At 34.7% G+C, this 19,256-nt stretch overlaps 1 pseudogene; it reads right to left on the minus strand.

Moving 5' to 3' along the window:
• Positions 1–1,066: 1,066 nt before the first annotated feature.
• Positions 1,067–1,592, minus strand: LOC114031752 (annotated as a pseudogene).
• Positions 1,593–19,256: the final 17,664 nt, after the last annotated feature.

A 19,256-nucleotide genomic window follows, 5' to 3' on the forward strand; every position in this document is an offset into this window, starting at 1 on the left:
GGATTTGACAGTTTATTCCATCACTGAAATAACTCCCCATCCCATGTGGTTTCTGTCCATGTCCTTCCCTAAGTTTACCAGAGGGGAGTCTAACCAATATTTTGGAGACTATCATCTCCTGACATAGCAAAGGAACACTCCAGCTATCCACTTGTAATCCCATGTTCCTTACTAGTGACAAGGCCATCTCTTCTTATCATAAAATTCCTAAATTCCTTCATGATACCTTTTACTCTTATTCTTATTAATTAAAATAATTTTCTTTAGCCTTATTCTTTTTATTTGCTCAGTATTGGGTGGGGGAGGCACAGATTAATTTGGGAAAAAAAAGAAATGGGAGTGATATAAGAACTAAAGATATCAATACAAAGTATCATTGGAACACTCATGCTGTCCTGGGTCTTTCTCCTTCAGTCATCAACACACAACACTATATGCTCTTGGTTTTCCTTGATTCAAAGGAATGTTGAAATTATTGAACTACCTCTTTGGAAAAAAATGTAGCCATTTTTCTGGCTTCCCTAGGGGAGGAGACCTGTTATAAATGGATTTTAATTATACCCTAATTAAAATGAAGCTTAAACTATTCACCAAATGTTAAATAGCAATAACAAAGGGCAGAAAGACATAAGAGAAGTCAGATCAATGATCCTGATGATCTAGTTAGTTGTGCCTCTGACCTGAAACTTGTTTGGTCTGAAAGGTCCTCTATTTGCCCTCTGGTAGGAGCATTGAAACCAGAGAGTGATAAAAACATGATTTCTGAATTTCCGCATTCTTTGTTCTTCATAGTCTCTGGGCAGTATCAAAATATTCACTATCAGAAAGAAACTTCCTCTGAGATAAAGAATTGATTTTTCTTTCCCTTTGTGAAATATTTGATCATTCTTTTGTATACCATTATTCATTCCTCCCTTAATAGGCTTGGTTCTATTCCCAAAAAAAGGAGTAAATAAAAACATTAAAAGTCAGCAGCTATGAAGTCCCTCAGTTATAGTAAGGGAAGGGCCTGACAAGGCAACCAGGAAAATGCTATTAAAAAGGGACCATTGGTAGAGCAGAGATCCTATTTATTCTTCTTGATTTCCTTATCAGACTGTGTGTGAGCAGATGGAGACTCATGTTCTTCTGGGATCACATTTAGGGACTTGGTCTGCTTCCTGGCACATTGGTACAGCTCATTCAGCAGAACTCTTGGATCATGTTCTCCTCAGAGAATGTCCAAGAGACAGTTTGACCTTTCTTGTCTGGTGTCTGCTATCCCTGAATTCCCTCCTTTCCCCTCTGGAACAGGATCAAAGTAGGAAGCTGCTTGGTGAGAGGTGATATGCTCACTTTGTACCATGTACTGACATCTGGGTAGTGTCTGACATTCACTTTCCCAAAATCCAGCCCTATGCAATTGTACTTGAGGGAGAAGTCAGCATAGATAGCAGTAAATGACTGGCACTAATTAGACCAATTGGTAAAGAGTTCCACAATCCGTAACATGCTTGTCCAGTTCTAGCTCTTCATCAATTGTCTTGCCATTAAAGTACTTGAGGTACTTGGGGTCCATGTAGGGGGGGAAGTTTGCAGGTCATGAGGAGCATTTAACACCATAGTTTTGCAGATTGTTTGAATTCTAATCTGTGTTTGTGCTACCTGTAAAAATAGATTGTGGTTTCTCTTAGGCTCTCAGATACTCAGAAAGTGCATCATTCAGAGTATATTTGGGCCAACTTTCCACTAACGTGTATCACATGACTTGAGTAAGAGTCATTCCCAAATTTCTGCTTATGTTATCTCATTCTTTACTGTATGATATCACACAAGACCCTTGTAGTGATGGAGAGAGTTCTATATCAAGGCCATTTATAACTTGGTTAATTGGTATTTTTTTAAGTTTTACTGAGGAATAAGAATGAGCATTAAGAAAGCTAGTCACTTTTTAAACAACATAATAAAAGTCACTATATATGCCATTATTGAACAAAAACTAATAGTTATGACAATTTCTTACTGAAAACAGACTTATTTCTTGCTTTGAGTTTTGAAAAATGTTTTATATCATTTGTCTCATTTGAACTTCACAACAAACCCATGATGTAGGTGCTACAGATATTTTTAGCCCATTTCACAGGTGATGAAATTGAGAATCAGAGAGTTTAAGAGACTTGGCAATAGTCACATATCCAGTAAGTGTTGGAGATGGTTTTGAAACTCAAATGTTTTTGACTCTATGTATAACACATTATCCAAAACTTTATGTTGTAAAATACCAATCATGCTACTTTCTTATTGAAAATAATTTTCTTCAGATAATGAATACTCAAGTAATATTACTGAGATAGGGTAATTTTATTAGTGCAGCAGCTTTCTCTAAAGCTTGGAGTCATGGAGAGAGGGAAATTTTCTCTGAGGAGGCAGTATCATTGAACCAGATTGATTGAAGTGCTTCATTACACCATCAACCTTGCCCTTGGCACCAGCCATACTCCAGAAATAATCAAGTAGTGCTTATCACAGTGTTTCTGAATGAAAAAGCTGAGAGAGAACAAGCCTGGGCATCAGCATTTCCTAAAATCTTCCCAAAAGAGCAGATACATGTTTAACATTAAACTGTGCTTTTTCCTCCCTCCATCTCTCTTTCTCAGAATTTTCTGTAGACAGAAAATTCTCTAAGTCTTCACACATTTCATGACATCACAACTAGTGGGATCCTGGGAAAGCACCTGAATCTACATGGCCATCCTGATAGAGTGCCAAGTTTCAGCAAGATTATACTCACAAAGGTAAATTTTCATAATCATAAAATATAATTCTTATTTTTCAGGGTGGGGAGATAGTAGAGAAAGATATAATTGAAGCAAACTTCTTAACCAACTGATACTAATAGGATTACCCTAGTGGTGTTGGGCAAATAGCATTCAGGTAAAATTTCTATTTTCCAAAGTTTATTCATTCAACAAAATTGAATACCTTAGAATACCATAAATCCTTTTTTTTTTGGAGAGGGGAGAGGGAGGACAAGGAGATAGACTTGTGATTTTATCAGTTCAGTGTAGGCTATGATTTTCAATGATGTTGACTGACAACTCATCTCTAATTTATAGCTCCAGAAATTTAATTGCATGTGACTGAGATTTAGTGACTTCTCTCCAGCCACACAAGTAGTATATATCAGTCAGGACTTGAACACGGGGCTTCCTATCTCCAAGTCTATTACTTTATTCACTATACTTCCTTGTTTCACATTTTGAATCAAATCAATATAATAATAACTGATATTTATAGAGTACTTTAAAATTTACCAAATACATTAATTATATTATCTCAGAAGTCTTACAACAATGCTGTGGATAAAGTATTATAAAGGCTACTATCTTTATTTTAATAATACTGCTTGACATTTCCATATCACCAAAGGCACAGAAAAGTCAGCAATACTTTACGCAAAGTACTTTCCATACATGATCTCATTTGATCTTCATGGATAACTCTGTAATAGGTGCTACTACTCACATTTTATAAATAAAGACATTGAACCTCAGAGAGGTTACAGCTTGCTTATAGTCACGTGGTTAATAAATTTCAGAGGTGAGATTTGAAATCTTATATTCATCACTTCAAATACAGTATCTTACATACTAGGCTGCAGCATATCTCTGGAAGATATATAGACAGTTCAAAAGTAGAGTTGGGAAAATTATCCTTTTTATATATCTCAGTCTCCTTTTCTAGTTCATCATCAAGAAGTTACCACCTACCTATAAGTGTTACCACACTCTGTACTAGATCACTTTCTCTTCTCTTTCTAGACACTTTTTTCTTGGTTACTCATTAAATTCCATGGGATTACTTATCATATTTGTGCAGATGACTCTTAGATTCACATCTCTAAATCCAATCTCTCCCTGAGCTTCAATCTTGAATGTCTACAATACAATTCAAACTGGATGCCCAGAGACATTTCAATATGTCCAAAACAGACTGACTTATCTGCTGATATAAAACTCAAACTACCTTTCTTTTGGAGACTACCTAACATCTACATGAGAGCAACTGGGCAAACTTTCCTTTCTGAAACTCTATATAATGTAACCTCCCAAATATTTAGAGAGGGAGTCACACCTTCTTTCTGTCTCTCTCTCTCTCTCTCTGTCTCTCTGTCTCTCTGCCTCTCTGTCTCTCTCTCTCTCTCTCTCTGCCCCGCCAAATGACCTAATAAATTTTTCTCTAAAGTTATTTTAGCTATTTTTGGTTTATTCCCAGTAACAACAATTGAATGGATGACATGTCAAAGTGATGGAAGAGAAGATTTTTGCCTAAACTCATAATGTTTCTATTATCTAAGATTTAACATTTAAGAGTCTAACATTTTTCCCCAGGAAAGGGCTATTTATATATTTTAAAAATAATAAATAATAATTAGTATTTTAAAATCTTGATCAATGTCGTATTTAAAGTTGTAGAAACTATCTTTGATAGTTTTGAATTTTGAAGTCACATAAGATGACAATATGGTGCTTTTTTTTTTTTTACTAGTGGTGAGCCATCACTATTACAAATAATCTAAAAGAAAGAAAATAAGTTTAAAGAAGTCATTTGTCTTTAACAAAACATTAGAAGACTGAGTGACCAATGATTAATTCCATCTGATTGTAAGTTTTTCTGTTTTAAGAAAGTCATTTTAAAAGAGTTTGATTTTTTAAAATCTTAATTTGTCAATAGGAATATAGAGTTCCCATTACAATTTTAGAGGATTTAGTAAGTTCTGTTTCTGGGAAAACTTGCCAAATTAATTATTTTATGCATTAGAATGTGATGTTACAAGATATTAGAATACAACAAATATTAGAACATCAAGTTTCAAAAACTAGGCAGGGGGATAGTTGGGGTGAAACTCAATAGGATTTAAAGATGCAGCAATATTTGTAGAATCAAAAATGTTTTATTTATATAATGTCATGTTGAACAAGTGTTTTGTCATATTAATGGACATAAAACAGTGACAGTTAAAATACAACAAAAATGACTTACCATAAAACCCACACATTCACAATTAACAAAATATGGCTAAATATGTTATTCAAAAATATATTCATTTTGTATGTTTGAATACTCAGTAATGATAATAGTACCATAGTTAAAAATCCACAAAAGAGTTTGTAATTGTGTGTGTCTGTGTGTGCATGTGCATACACATATTCACTTCTAGGAAAACAAATCCTTTGAATTATTTTAATAACAATGTATTAGAAAGACTCACCTTGACACAAGACAAAAAAAAGGAACTAGGGTAAGATGTGAATAGCATAAAAGATATCCCTTAATTTAAAAGTTTTCTATATTCTATATTATAAAAGGAATACCCAAATTACAATCTAGAAAAAAAATATAGCCTTAATTGGAACGACTAAAAAGAACATATTTGATTAGTGGTAGCAAAAGACAAAAAACAAAAACAAAAACAAAAACACTTTTTTATTTCACTAATCTGGAGCTAAGACAAGTTAACAATGATAGAAAGTCATTACTTCTCAATGACTACTTGTGTCTTATATGGAATGAGTTTGGATGTTTGATTTAGACTGAAAACATCCACCATGGGAATGGTAACAAAATATTAGCTGCACACAGAAGCCCAGAGCATATGCTCCTCCCAAATGCCACTATTTTGCCAGAAGTTGCTTGTAGTATAAAATGAAATTGGATATTGCTCTCTAATAATGAATTTTTGTTGGCTTGAGGGGCCAGTGCTACTATCCAGTAATTAAAATTATTTATCTATACCTACCAAATAATCAAAGGAGAAACCATTCTGCACCAGGGACTATACATCTATAGTCTTATTAAATTTGTTATTGAATGATTACCCTTATTAACAACAGTTAAATATGATATCTTTCTGACACAAATGTAAGAGATTTTATTCCTTGACTCTTCCATCTCCCCCCAATTACTATGTCCAGTTTGTTGCCAACATTTTTGTGCTTTATTTTCACATCTATCAAAACTATCTCCTTCTCTTTATTCAAATAGCCACCTCCCTACATTATGCTCATGTTACTTCTTCTCTTGACTATTTTAGGAATGGAAATAAGGACTGGAATTGTGATTTTATTGACATACAGAATTCCAAGTGTAGAAACTCATTCTACCAATGTATTGTAGTCCTTTACAACTTAAAGTCTTAAAGAGTTGCTTAGATCACTGAGAGGACAATTGACTTTCCCAGGGTCACATAGCCAATATACATGTGAGGTGGAAATATGAATTTAGATCTTCCTGCCTTTGAGGCCAGCTTTTTATCCACTATCAAAACTTACTTTCCTGGATAATTGAAATGGCCTCCATATTGGTTTACTTTCTTCCATGCTCTTCAATACTTTCTCCACACAGCTGTCAACACATATTTTTGAATCATAGGTCTGTTCATAACAATCATTTTCTTAAAAATCTCCAGTGACTCCCTATAGCCTCTAAAATAAAATGCAAACTCTTGAGTCAAATGTAGAATGCAATTCCCTACACAATCTAGTTCTTTCCTACCTTTTACAGCTTTATTCCATATAACTCTGCCTCAAAAACTTCATGTTACAAATAAACTAGCCTTTATTCTGCTCCCTTTACTATTCCATCTTTACCATATTTGCTCAAGCCAAACTCTTGCTCAAGCCAAATCCAACATGACTAAGGCCATGTGGCTAGCAACTTATGACTATCCTTGCATTTTATGTACTTTATTTTTGTTGCTAAAATTCAACTCAGCGAGATTGACCTCTCAAAAGGGGAAGTGAATATGCTCTCCCCTAACAGTTGCCTCATTCTCACAGTTTCTAGCTTATCCCCTAAACCTGGTTATCTCGGAGACCATTCTAAATTTAGCTCTTATCTAAGGTTTATTCTCCTGAGCTGGGAGCAAAAGTAAACAAAGATATCCAACTAACAAAGAATTATAGAATGATTAAGAAAGAATGTGGAAATTGATTATGACCAGTACAATGAGTTGATAAGCTCATATTCAAGTCTCAGAATCTCTGCTAATGATTTCTTTGTAAGGGATAATTAGTCATTTTACATTTTTACCTGTTCTATTCTTATTTTGATCAGTGCTCTCTCTCTCTCTCATTCTTTTTGGCCTCATAAAGGAAAGAATTTTTTTATTTGGGTGAGGCAATTGGGGTTAAGGGAGTTGCCCAGAGTCACACAGCTAGTGAATGTTGTGTGTCTGAGGCTGGATTTGAACTCAGGTCCTCCTGACTCCAGACCTGGTGCTCTATCCACTGTGCCACCTAGCTGCACCAAGATGCTTCTTTTTGAGATCTCACAAGGCCATGTACCAAACTAGGTAGTTCCATCTGTGAAACCGTGCACTGATGGCTTGTTGTCAATAGGAAGAAAGTTCAGAAAGTCAATCTTGCACTCCAAAGCTATCAGGAAAAGGAATCATTAGGGAAAGAGACACCGCTTCCTATTTAGTATATCCATGAGATTTTGGTTCAGCAGCTAGTTAAAAGACTTTTTGTTACCATATAATATGAAATACAGAGTCACCATTGCAAAGAGAAAGCTGTCAGAGGATATCTTTGCATGTTGTGAAGTGTGGGTGGGTGAGGGGGAAGAGAGCAAAGAGCTTCCATTATGAATGTCTAGAAAGCTTCCCACCCCAAGTTTCTATGCAATGACCTGGCTGACCATGATCAAGGGGGTAGAGAGACAACTGTGCAATACACTGTAATGCATTCTTTTTTTTTGTTCCTTTACAAATACCTTCTAGATACCTTAGCTTCCATTAAGGTTCAAAATGTCTCCTTTTTTATATTAATTATCTGATATTTCATCATCAATTTACATTTTGTAACCCTACCCCCACTCAAATCACATCACTTCCCAAATAAAATGAAAGATTCTTAACAACAGGGACTGGTTTTTATAGTCTTTTTAAGCCCAATAATCAATCAATCAATCACTTTTTGTTAAGTGCCTACTGTAAGACAGGCACTGTGCTAAGTTCTCCAGATACAAAAAAAGGCAAAAGACTGTTCCTGCCCTCACGGAGTTTCTAATTCAACATTTAAGTACAGTGTCTTGCATACAGTAAACACTTAATAAATGTCTTTAATTGTTGAATTGTAACTATAACCAATTATTCATTTCAAAAGATTGTTTCATCAGTTTCTCCAAAAGGAAATCATTTTGGGAAACCAAGCTTGGATTAGAAAATTGATTAAATATAAGGGAGCTGAATAGCTTAAAGGCCTGATTCCATGTGGCAAAAGTGATTGGTCCCATGATGCATTGTTGCTGAGAAGACCGAAATAATTCATATCACTTAGATAAGACATTCATTCCTTATCCCTGCACAGAGCTAGACAAGAACAGAAAAATTCTGACATTCAGACTTAGATTTGCCTATTGATTCACACCTCCTGATTCACTTTCTGATCATTATGTTTCTATCACAATATATACCATCTTGATAATTTCAGTGGTTTATTTTATATTTCCTTTTCAATGATTTCTTTCCTAATTGCACCTGGGAGGGTTTCTTGTAGATACTTTATCTCAGTAATGGAATAACCTCCTAGGACTTCCCTACATTGACTTTGACCTTCTCACTAATTTTGGATGTCTGATCTAGTACAAGATTTTTAGGTTCTATTTCCCACTTTTTAGAGGCAGGAAAGCAGGTCAGGTTTGGCCTTTAATTTTAGATATTTAGAAGGTGCATAACATTGGGCCATTTAAAATCTTAGGTCATAGTCTGACAAAGAGAGGCCTTGACTAGCTGTGTGGCCCTGGGAAAGTTACCTAACCCCAATTTCTAAAGAGAGAGAGAGAGAGAGAGTGAGAGAGAGAGAGAGAGAGAGAGGCCCTGATCTAGTAAGAACCTTTTCCATTACAGTCCTAAATTTTGCCTTAATACTTCTGATGTCCATGACATTGTTACATCCTTTTGGAATACAATAACTTGGAATTATATGTAGGGATTAAATTCAGAAAGACATAAAAATCTAATCATGTTGACATAAAGAGTATCACACAATATTGTCTCTTTTTACCATAAAATCTTTAGATATATTCTGAAGAGCTTATTGAGGGATGGTGGTGGAATGAAGTACACAATTTCACTTCTAATTTCAAGGACATGGGATTTAATATCTTGGAATGATAGTTTGGCTATAAGATTGTCTGAAATTTTTATATATGTGAACAGAACTTACATAATTACAAAGATCTGTGTATGTAGCTCATAAGTCATATGACTAGATATGATCTTCATTCTGGCCCAACTTTACAGAAAGTATGAAGAAGACCATGTCAACAACACCAGAATGCCTATAAAGGGCCAGGAGGTTTAGCAGTATTGAGAACAGCTAAGGCTGGGCAATTTCTCATTTAGTCTCTAAGACAGATATTGTGCTACAATTCTGTGCATCTGCTGCCCTTTAAATATCTCTCATCTAAGGGTTTGAGTCTGGGTTCACAAATAAAGCCACTTAACTGATATCTCTTAGGGGGAAGGTGAAAATAACCCTCAGCTTACTCCTACCAACTTAATCATTTCCCAAACACTGGATACACCAAAACAAATTGATAATAACAGATAGCAAGGAAATTAATTTATTCTGCAAAACCTCATATGCAGATCATAAAAAAAAATGCAACAGATTAGACTATGCCTTAAATACACAAGAAAAAATATGCAATTCAGGTGGGTGCAAAATAAACTCTCAGCTCAAATCAGAAGTAAGAGAATGATCCTAAATAGGTGAGGTCTAGTGACCCCTTAAAAATCCATGTATGTAATGGGATTGGATTCCTATAGATGTCTGTAGTTCTAAGGGTTCCCATGTACCATTCAATAGTTCACACTTCATCTCTATTTTGAACACCTTTCTTCAAGTCCCTTGTTGAGGGGTTGATCCCACAAGTAAAGGGAATCATTTACACACATATGCAGCATCATGCTCAGCTAGTTTCAAGGATTGGTTATTCTTTTTACTAGCTTCAGTCTTGGGTCAATTCACTTAACATTTATAAAATTAAGCTTCCTTTATCTATAAGATGAGGAATTTTAACTAGATAATCTCTATGGTTTCTCCTACTTGGGGGTCTTCATGAGATCAGAAATCTAAAACTGAAAGGACAACTTTCCCTCAGGGGATATTTTTTCAAACCCTACCCCTTTACTTTGCTGATGTGGAGTCTGTGGTCTGGGGACTTAAATAATTTGCCTAAAGGAGATAACTAGTATCCATTGACTCAGATGATCTCAGTCACAATCTAGTTCTTTCTCCAATGCACCCACAGACAACAGAGGCTGGACAATGAGTTGTTGGGTGTATTATAGTGGGATTTCTTTCTGAGATAAGTTGGAGTAGATGGCCTTTGAGATCCCTTCCAATTTTCAAATTCTGATATTCTTTGATTTGAATTATGTAATTCTTTTTAGCTCTAAAATTGTATAATTCTACAAAATAACAATTTCATTTCCAATTGAGTGAATGCATGAACATCCAAGGTCAAGCAGAAAATATGAGCCATTCTGCAACTACATCCTATTAAGAAAAAAAATAGCACAGTGATTCCTTAGAGGAGACACTGAACCCTGAGCTAAGTTGCCATCTGGAAAACCTTCTATCTCCTGGATTTGAAATTTCCTCCTTAGTTAGCCACTTGTTTCTTATGAAATTAGGTTACTCTATATTCAACAGAATTAAACCCTCATTAAGCAACATAAACAAAAAAATTAGCAGTGATTCCATAAAATGTTGTTTACATTCCAGCCCTGAAGTTTTCTTAAAGTGTGTCATGATTGTATCTGGTATTAACTTTCTAAAGTAAATTCACTTCTGATTATTAAATTCATTTTCCAAAGAAGAGTACCAAAGATTAGTTGCCTTATAGAGTAGTCTTTTTTTTTTCTTTTTGACCAATTTGAGTATCATGTTGCTATGTTGAGTATAATGTATCATTATGGTACAAAACTCTCTGTTGAGGTACATAAAGATTCATATTTGTTATATTACTATAATAATGTTTTAGTTTCCTTCCAAATAAGTGTCTTCTTTCAGTATCTTTTAATGGATTTTTAAAAAATACCCTATAGAGTAACCTTAAGAAATACTATATACCCAATTTTCTAATCCCAATCCATATGCTTAACTTTTTTTCAGGGAAAATCCTTCTTTATATACATTTCCTATCTACATGATATTGGTAAATATCTAGAATAGCAAATTTCTTAAAATAGTAGGAAGTACTTACCTTAGACTTCAATTTAATAGATATTTATTGAAAATATATGATATAATAGATTCAATAGAATTGTGAGTAGAGAACAAAGAAGTCACTATCTTCACAAAGAGGTATAATGAATATAACCACACTTCCACAAAAGGCTGGTGAGCTTTTGATGATGGGTATCTATGTGACTTAAATCTGAATAAATGGAGGTAAATGTGACTCCTGATTGACTAAAGTAATGCTGAGCATTATGCTATGTAACTGTATAAGAGACTTATTTCAGTTACTCACTGAAGCATGTTTTTCTAACTTCCAGGTTAAAGTTGTTTCTATCAAGTTATTATAAATAAAATATAATATATATTCCATAGAGTTTGGGGGCTTCAGGGCTGTCTCCTTTCTCTTTCTTCCTGAGTACATATGACTTTGATATCTGCTTGCTCACTTTAAAAAAAAATTTCACCATATAGACCTAAAGGTTGGTAGTAATTAACTTTTGACAAGATGATTATGGAATGTTCAGTAACAGTGTAATCTCTGATTTATCAGTGGTTATCACTATCAGCAAGCATTTATTAAGCACCTACAATGTTCCAAGCACTGAATAAGGCACTGGGGATAAAAGGACAAAAAGAAAACAGTCTTCACCCTCAAGGTGCTTATATTCTACTGGGGGAGACAATAATCTATAGATAATTCTATATCAAAAATACACAAAATCAATATAGGGTTAATTGAGGAGGAGGACACTAACAGTTGAGTAAGGATGATAAAATGTATCCTTCTTTTAAAAGATACCTGTTTGAGAGAGTTTTGATGGAGAATTGGCTTTTGTTCTAAGAAATAAGTGGGGGAAATGAAAAGTTTAATAAGATACTATCTTTTCCTTGTGGGACTTACAATTTTTGAGAATTATGTTATATATACACAAAATAACTAGAAAATAAATATACAAGTAACCAGAATATGAAATAATAAATGCACAAGAGATGTACAAAAGACTAAGAGAGATTACAGGAGGAGTGGTCATTACCACTTTGAAAAGTAGGATCAGAAAAGTCTTGAGGGAAAAGATGCCACTTGAACTTGGTCTTGAAGGGCAGGTAGTATTCCACCAGGTCTACAAAGCAGAGGATGTTTTTAAAGGATGTTTTTATTATTCCTCAACTGTGTGTAAAAACAATTTTTAACATTCATTTTTATGATTTTTGACTTCTAAATTCCTTTCCTACTTTTCTTCTTCCACTTTCCCTTTTGAAAAAACTAATACTTAGATATAGACTATACATGTACAGAAATGTAAAACATATTTTAATATTAGCCATGTTGCAAAAGAAAACACAGAAAAAAAAGAAAGTAAAGAATAGTATGCTGTGATTTGTATTTAGACTCCATCAGTTCTTTCTCTAGATGTGGATAACAGTTTTCATCAAAAGTCTTTTGTATTTGTCTTGTATCATTGTATTGCGGTGAATAGCTAAGTCATTCACAGTTGATCACTGTATAATATTTCTGTTACTGTGTATAATGATCTCCTGGCTCTGCTCATTCATTTCACATCAGTTCAGTTCTCCCAGGTTTTTCTGAAACCATCCTACTCATAATTTCTTATAGCACAATAGTATTCATCACAATCATATGCCAAAACTTGTTCAGTCAAAATCCAAAAATAGGTATCACCTCAAATTCTAATTCTTTAAAACCATAAAAACAGCAACTACACATATTTTTGTATTTACAAAACCTTTCCCTTTTTCTTTTATTTCTTTGGAATACAGATATGGTAGTGATAGTTGGGTCAAAGGGCATGCACAGTTGTATAACCCTTTGGGAATAGCTCTAAATTGCTTTTCAAAATGGTTATACCAATTTACAACTACACCAAGGGTGCATTAGAGTCTCAATTTCCCACATCCTCTCCAACATTTATCATTTTCCTTTTTTTGTCATATTAGCAAATCTGATAATTGTGAGGTGGTACCTCAGAGTTGTTTTTATTTGCATGTCTTTAATCAAAAGTTATTTAGAGCTCTTCTTCATATGTCTATAGATAGCTTTGATTTCTTCATCTGGGAACTACCTGTTCATATCCTTTGATCACTTATTAATTATAGAATGGCTTCCATGCTTATAAATTTGACTCAAATTTGAATTTGGTCACAAATTCTTCCCTTATCTATAGATATGATAGGTAAACTCTTTCATGATCCCCTAATTTGCCCATGATATCACCCTTTATGCATAAGTTATTATATATTTTGACATCATTTTGGTATACAGTGTGAAATGTTGGTCTATATTTGCTTCTGCCAAACTGCTTTCCAGTTTTTCCAATAATTTTTGTCAAATGGTGATTTTATCTCTCAAAGCTGAGATCTTTATGTTTATGGAATGTGAGATTACCATAGTCGTTTATTACTATGTATTGTCCACTTAATCTATTCCAATGACACACCACTTTATTTCTTAGCCAGTAGCAGATTGTTTTGATGATTACCACTTTATAATACAATTTGAGATCTGCTAGGGCTAGGCCATATTCTTTCACATTTTTTCTTGATTTACCTGATACATTTGACCTTTTGTTTTTCCAAATAAAATTTATTATTATTTTTCTTAGATCTATAAAATATTGTTGTTAGCTTGATTGATATGGCACTGAATAGGTAAATTACTTTAAGTAGAATGATCATTTTTACTAGTTTGGTTTGGTCTATTGATGAGCAATTGCTATTTTTCCAGTTGTTTAAATCAGACTTTATTTGTGTGAAAAGCATTTTTTAATTGAGTTTCAATAGTTTCTGGGTTTTTTTGTGGCAGATTAGACTCTCAAATATTTTATATTATCTGGAATTATTTTAAATGGAATTTCTTGTTAATTTTTTACTTACCTCAATTATGATTTCATTTTTCAAAGGGCAAAGGAAATAATATGAAGAATTCTGTTCTATATCTAATTTTCACCAAAAAGGAGGGACTGGAAATGATGGGAACACTTGGTGGAAATGAACTTTCAGTCCTCTAGTTCGTGAAGAAGCAGGTGAGAAAAATAAAAACTCTAGATTTGGAGGGAGAATGTTTGACAAATAGATCAGAGAAAGTACAAAACTCTATAAGGGTAATAAACTCAAGAGAAATGAAATTCTAAATGAAATTCTAAAGATAAAAAGAGAAATAGTTCTCCTGAGAATTTTTTAAAAGGATTTATCTAAAGACACTTTCATGAATTCTGTGAGTATTCACCAAACCAACTGAGACTTGTTTTTGGTATCAAAAATGGAAACAAAGGTAGGTAGAGGCAGCTAAGTAGTGAACTGTATAGAGTATTGAAATTGAGTTGACGAAGTCTTGAGTTCAGATTCGGTTCAGATACTCACTGTGTAACCTTGGGCAAATCATTTAACTTTTTTGTATTTCAGTTTTCTCATCTCTAAAGGATAATTATTTTTGTTCAGTCATTTCTACCTCTTCATGACCCCATTTGGAGTTTTCTTGGTAAGGATACTGGAGTGGTTTAGCATTCATTTCCTTCTCCAGCTCATTTTATAGATGAGGAAACTGAGGCAAACAGGGTTAAGTAACTTGCCCAGAGTCATTCAACTAGTAAATGTCTGAGGCCAGATTTGAACTCAGGAAGATGAGTCTCCCTGACTCCAACCCAGGTGCTCTAACCACTGTACCACCTCACTGCCCCAAAATGATAATAACAGTACCTAAATCACAGAGTTTTTATGAGGATGTATAAAATAATACTAGTAAATTATTTTAAAAAACTTATAATTATCATCAATATTTAGGTAAGTATGCAATATTTCTGGACCTAATTGTCATCATTATAGGATGGGTTAACGTTTAGAATGAGCTGAAGTTTGTGTTGAATGTTTTAGGATTTGGGATACACCACACAAACACACACACACACACGCACACACATATTTTTCAGCTATGCTGAAGAGGACAAAGAATTGACAGGAATGTTGTTCTGTTTGGATTGGATAATGACAATGGATGACAGAAAGATAGACAAAGCTCAACTCATTTTTACTCTCACTGTCATGGAGAAAAATAATGGGTGTAGAAAGGAAAGAAAAATGGATAATAGGGATTTGACACCCGAGTTAAGTTTGGTCAAGCTAATATCTCACCTACAGTCCTTGAGGAGTTCAAGTCAGCTGGCCCAGGTGAACTACATTCTCTGTTACTGAAAAAAACTAACAGATGTGATTGCTGAGCTACTGCCAGGGATCTGTGAATCATCAGGCACACAAGAAGAAGTCCTGTGGGGTAAAGGAAAAGACAATAATGTCTGATTATCAGTAAGAGGGGAGATAATGGGTTTTGCGAACTTTAGGCAAGTGAGCTTGATTTCCATTCCTGGCAAAATTTGAGGAGGTTTTTATTAAATTAATGGTGAGTTAACTTCTAGAAAAATAAGGGACAATCAGAAGGACCTTGTTTGTCTTCATCAGACAGGTTGGGTTAGAAAAATCTTACTTTTCTTTTTGACAGTGTTACTATACTGGTTGATCAGAATCATGGTATAGATAGAGTTGTCTAAATTTTTGGAAAACATTCAAAAACATATTCCATGCAATTCTTGTGTAAATGCTGGAAAAAAGCATGGACTAGATATAATGAAATTAGGTGTATTTGGAGCTGGTTAGATACCAACATCCAGAGAGTAGTTATATGGACAAATTGTAAGTTGAATGGAAGTCTTTAGGGAAGTGCCTTCAAAGATTTGTATTGTTAATATTTTTATTAATATGTTGAACAAAGGCATAGATGACATACTTATGAAGTTGGCAGATGATAATCTATTGAAGAAACTGAGGATATTTAAATCTGAAAAGAAGAGTCTGAGTAGGGGGCCATGGTAATTTTTTTCAGTTTTTTGAAAGGCAATCACATGGAACAGGGCAGCTAGGTGGCACACTGGGAGGAGTACCTGACCTGAAATCAGGAAGACTCATCTTCCTGTATTCAAATCTGGCCTCAGACAATTACTTGCTGTTTGGTCCTGGGCAAGTCAATTAACCTTCTTTGCCTCACTTCCTCATTGGTAAAATATTCTCAAGAAGGAAATGACAAACCACTCCAAGATCTTTGCTAAGAAAACTCCAAATGGTGTCCAAAGAGTTGGGCATGAATAAATGACTAAACAACAACACATGGAACAGTGATTAGAGATTGTTTCTGTTTGGCCCCAGAATTCAGAACTCATAGCAATAAAAGGAATTTGCAAAGAGACAAAGTTAGACTTGAAGTATGAAAGGAATTTCTAAAATTAGAGCTATCCCAAAGTGGAGTGGATAAGTTCAAAAAGTATTAGGTTCCTCATCATGGGAGGATATTCTTGATACCCTTATCTCATATTTCCTCCACCTCTATCTTGTTCTGTCAGTCATTCATAGACTCTTTCATCTTCCTTCCATCTGTCATCTTCTGCCTAAAATCAAACAGCGTCTTCTATCCTAAAAACAAAAAAGGAGAAAACAAAATGTCTTTGTCAATTGCTTGCCTCTAAACTTCTAAAGAGTTTTTGAGCAGCTGGTTCAAATCCAATCTCAGATACTTACCGCTTTTGCGACATTGGGCAAGTCACTTAACCTCTGTTTCCCTCAGTTTCCTCACCTGAAAATGGGATTAATAACTCTTCCTACCTCCCAGAGTTGATGATAGATGAAATAAAAATTGTAAAGTGCTTAATACATAGTAAGTGATATATAAATGGTAGCAATGATGATGATGGTGATGATGGTGGTGATGATGATGATGATGATGATTATGAAAAAGTAGCCCATAGTCCCTGAATCATTTCTTCACAATTCACTGGCTCCCCTAACATTTGTAAAATGATTTCTATCTCCACTTATTCTTTATTGAAACTGATCTCTCCAAGGTCGCATGCGAATTTTACCCTTTGATCTGTTGACTTCAAGGAAAAGCTGAGCTCATATGATATTGAATGTAAATATGCTAAATATTTTAGACAACAAAAACATACAATTAATTACTTTGCAAGTATACTTAGTTTTGAATTAGAATAATGGAACATCCATCTGCCCTTGACCTACCCTACTGAAAGAAGGAGGAATATGTTTCTTGTATTTAGAGTGTTTTGCTTAGCATCAGGAAACAGATAAAATCCAGCCTTTGATGGTTGTATGAACTTGGGCAAGACACTTCAATGATCCGAGTTAGTTTCCTAGTCTGTATAATGGGCATAGTGATACTTCCAATACTCATCTTCCTGAGTTTAACTCTGACCCCAGACAATTACTACCTATGTGACCCTGGGCAAGTTGCTTAATCCTGTTAGCCTTGATTTCTTTATCTATAAAATGAGCTGAAGAAGGAAATGGCAAACCACACCAGTATCTTTGCCAAGAAAACCTCAAATGGAGTCAGGAATAGTTGAACATGACTAAAAGAAGACTGAATAACAAGTATTTTATATATTGCAAAACACTCTGCATATGTTATCTCATCTATGTCTCATAATAACCATTTGACTTAGGTACTTCTTGTTCAGTCATTTCAGTGGTGTCCAGCTCTTTGTGACCCCATTTGGGGTTTTCTTGACAAAGGTAGTGGAGGGGTTTGCCATTTCCTTCTCCAACTCCTTTTACAGATGAGGAACTGAGGCAAACAGGGTTCAGTGATTTGCCCAGGGTCACAGAGGTAGTAATTGTCTGAGGCCAGATTTGAACTCAGGAAGATGAGTCTTCCTGACTCTAGGCCCAGTGCACTGGGCTGACAAATTCAGTTATTATTATTTCATGCCTAACTGATAAAAGCCATGATGATGAGTATTCCTGATTCTAAGCCCAGTGCTCTATGCACTGCACCATCTACAGGTATTGCTATTCGATTTTTATAGTTGAAAAAACTGAGTCTCAGAGAGAATTGCCAGATAACTGAGTATCAGATGTGAGGGTTGGTGTCAGACCTTCCTAATTGTAGATTTAGTGCTCTCTCTACTCCTGAGGTCACTTGAACACTATCACTAAAAGGAAACAAATTATGTGTACCTGAAAAATCTGTAATAGTCCTGACAAAGATTTAATGAAATATTCCATCCTCTTTACTGTATTGTAGGGGAGGATGGCAGAGAGAAAGACAGATAACTTGGGTGAAATGTCACAAATTTTACTAGAACTTTATTGGATGTTACAAGAGAAAGGCTAATCTGGGAGGGATATCACTGGGAGAGAAGTATATTTTCAGAAAAAGGCATCATTTAAACTAATATTTTAAAAGTCTCACTTAGCATTAGTATCAGTAGTTGCAATACATTTTGTATCCGTTTAGGTGTTTTAACATTCACACTTTTAAAGGAAAGAGTAAAAAAAAGTGTGTGTGTGTGTGTGTGCATGTGTGCACATGTGTGTGTAACTGTTAAAATGTTGCAATTCAAATGAAAATCTTATTACAGAAAACTCACTTCTGGCTAAAATGAGTGCAATTTACAGGAAAAATGAATTAACTCTGTAAATCTTCTAAAGCCACACAGTATTCACACTCAATCATTTCAAAGATGATAGGAAGAAGTTACTGATAGGGAGTTTCAATTGCCTAATGTCCCCAAGACTCATATTAAGACTGCTGAGTATTATTAAGACAGATGTATGTAGTGGTGCAAATTCTCTGTGATGAAAGAGTATCTGAATAAAAAGGAAATTAGTCCCTAAATGGAGTAAAATCCTGCCCAGTTAATATACCCCGAGGAGGGCGTTACAGTTGAGGTTTAGATGTGCTTATTTAAAGCTTCCTATCTCAGGGCTAATGATGAAACACTGACAGTTTTGCTGCAAAGTCAGTTGAGAGCTTTAATGACTGGGGATTAATCAGGTTTCCAAAGCTTCAATCTTTAGGGACTAAAACCACATCAAGCAGTGAGGGACAAAAGTAGTAAAAACGTATGCCACCCACTAACTTAAAATGCAGAAACAAAAGTCAACCTTTTCTCTTGTGTATTGTGAAGCCTGGAAGCATTTCATTCTCTGTTGAAATTGTAG

The sequence above is a fragment of the Vombatus ursinus genome, unplaced genomic scaffold, assembly GCF_900497805.2.
Source record: "Vombatus ursinus unplaced genomic scaffold, bare-nosed wombat genome assembly UNPS02015255.1, whole genome shotgun sequence".
NCBI lineage: Eukaryota > Metazoa > Chordata > Mammalia > Diprotodontia > Vombatidae > Vombatus > Vombatus ursinus.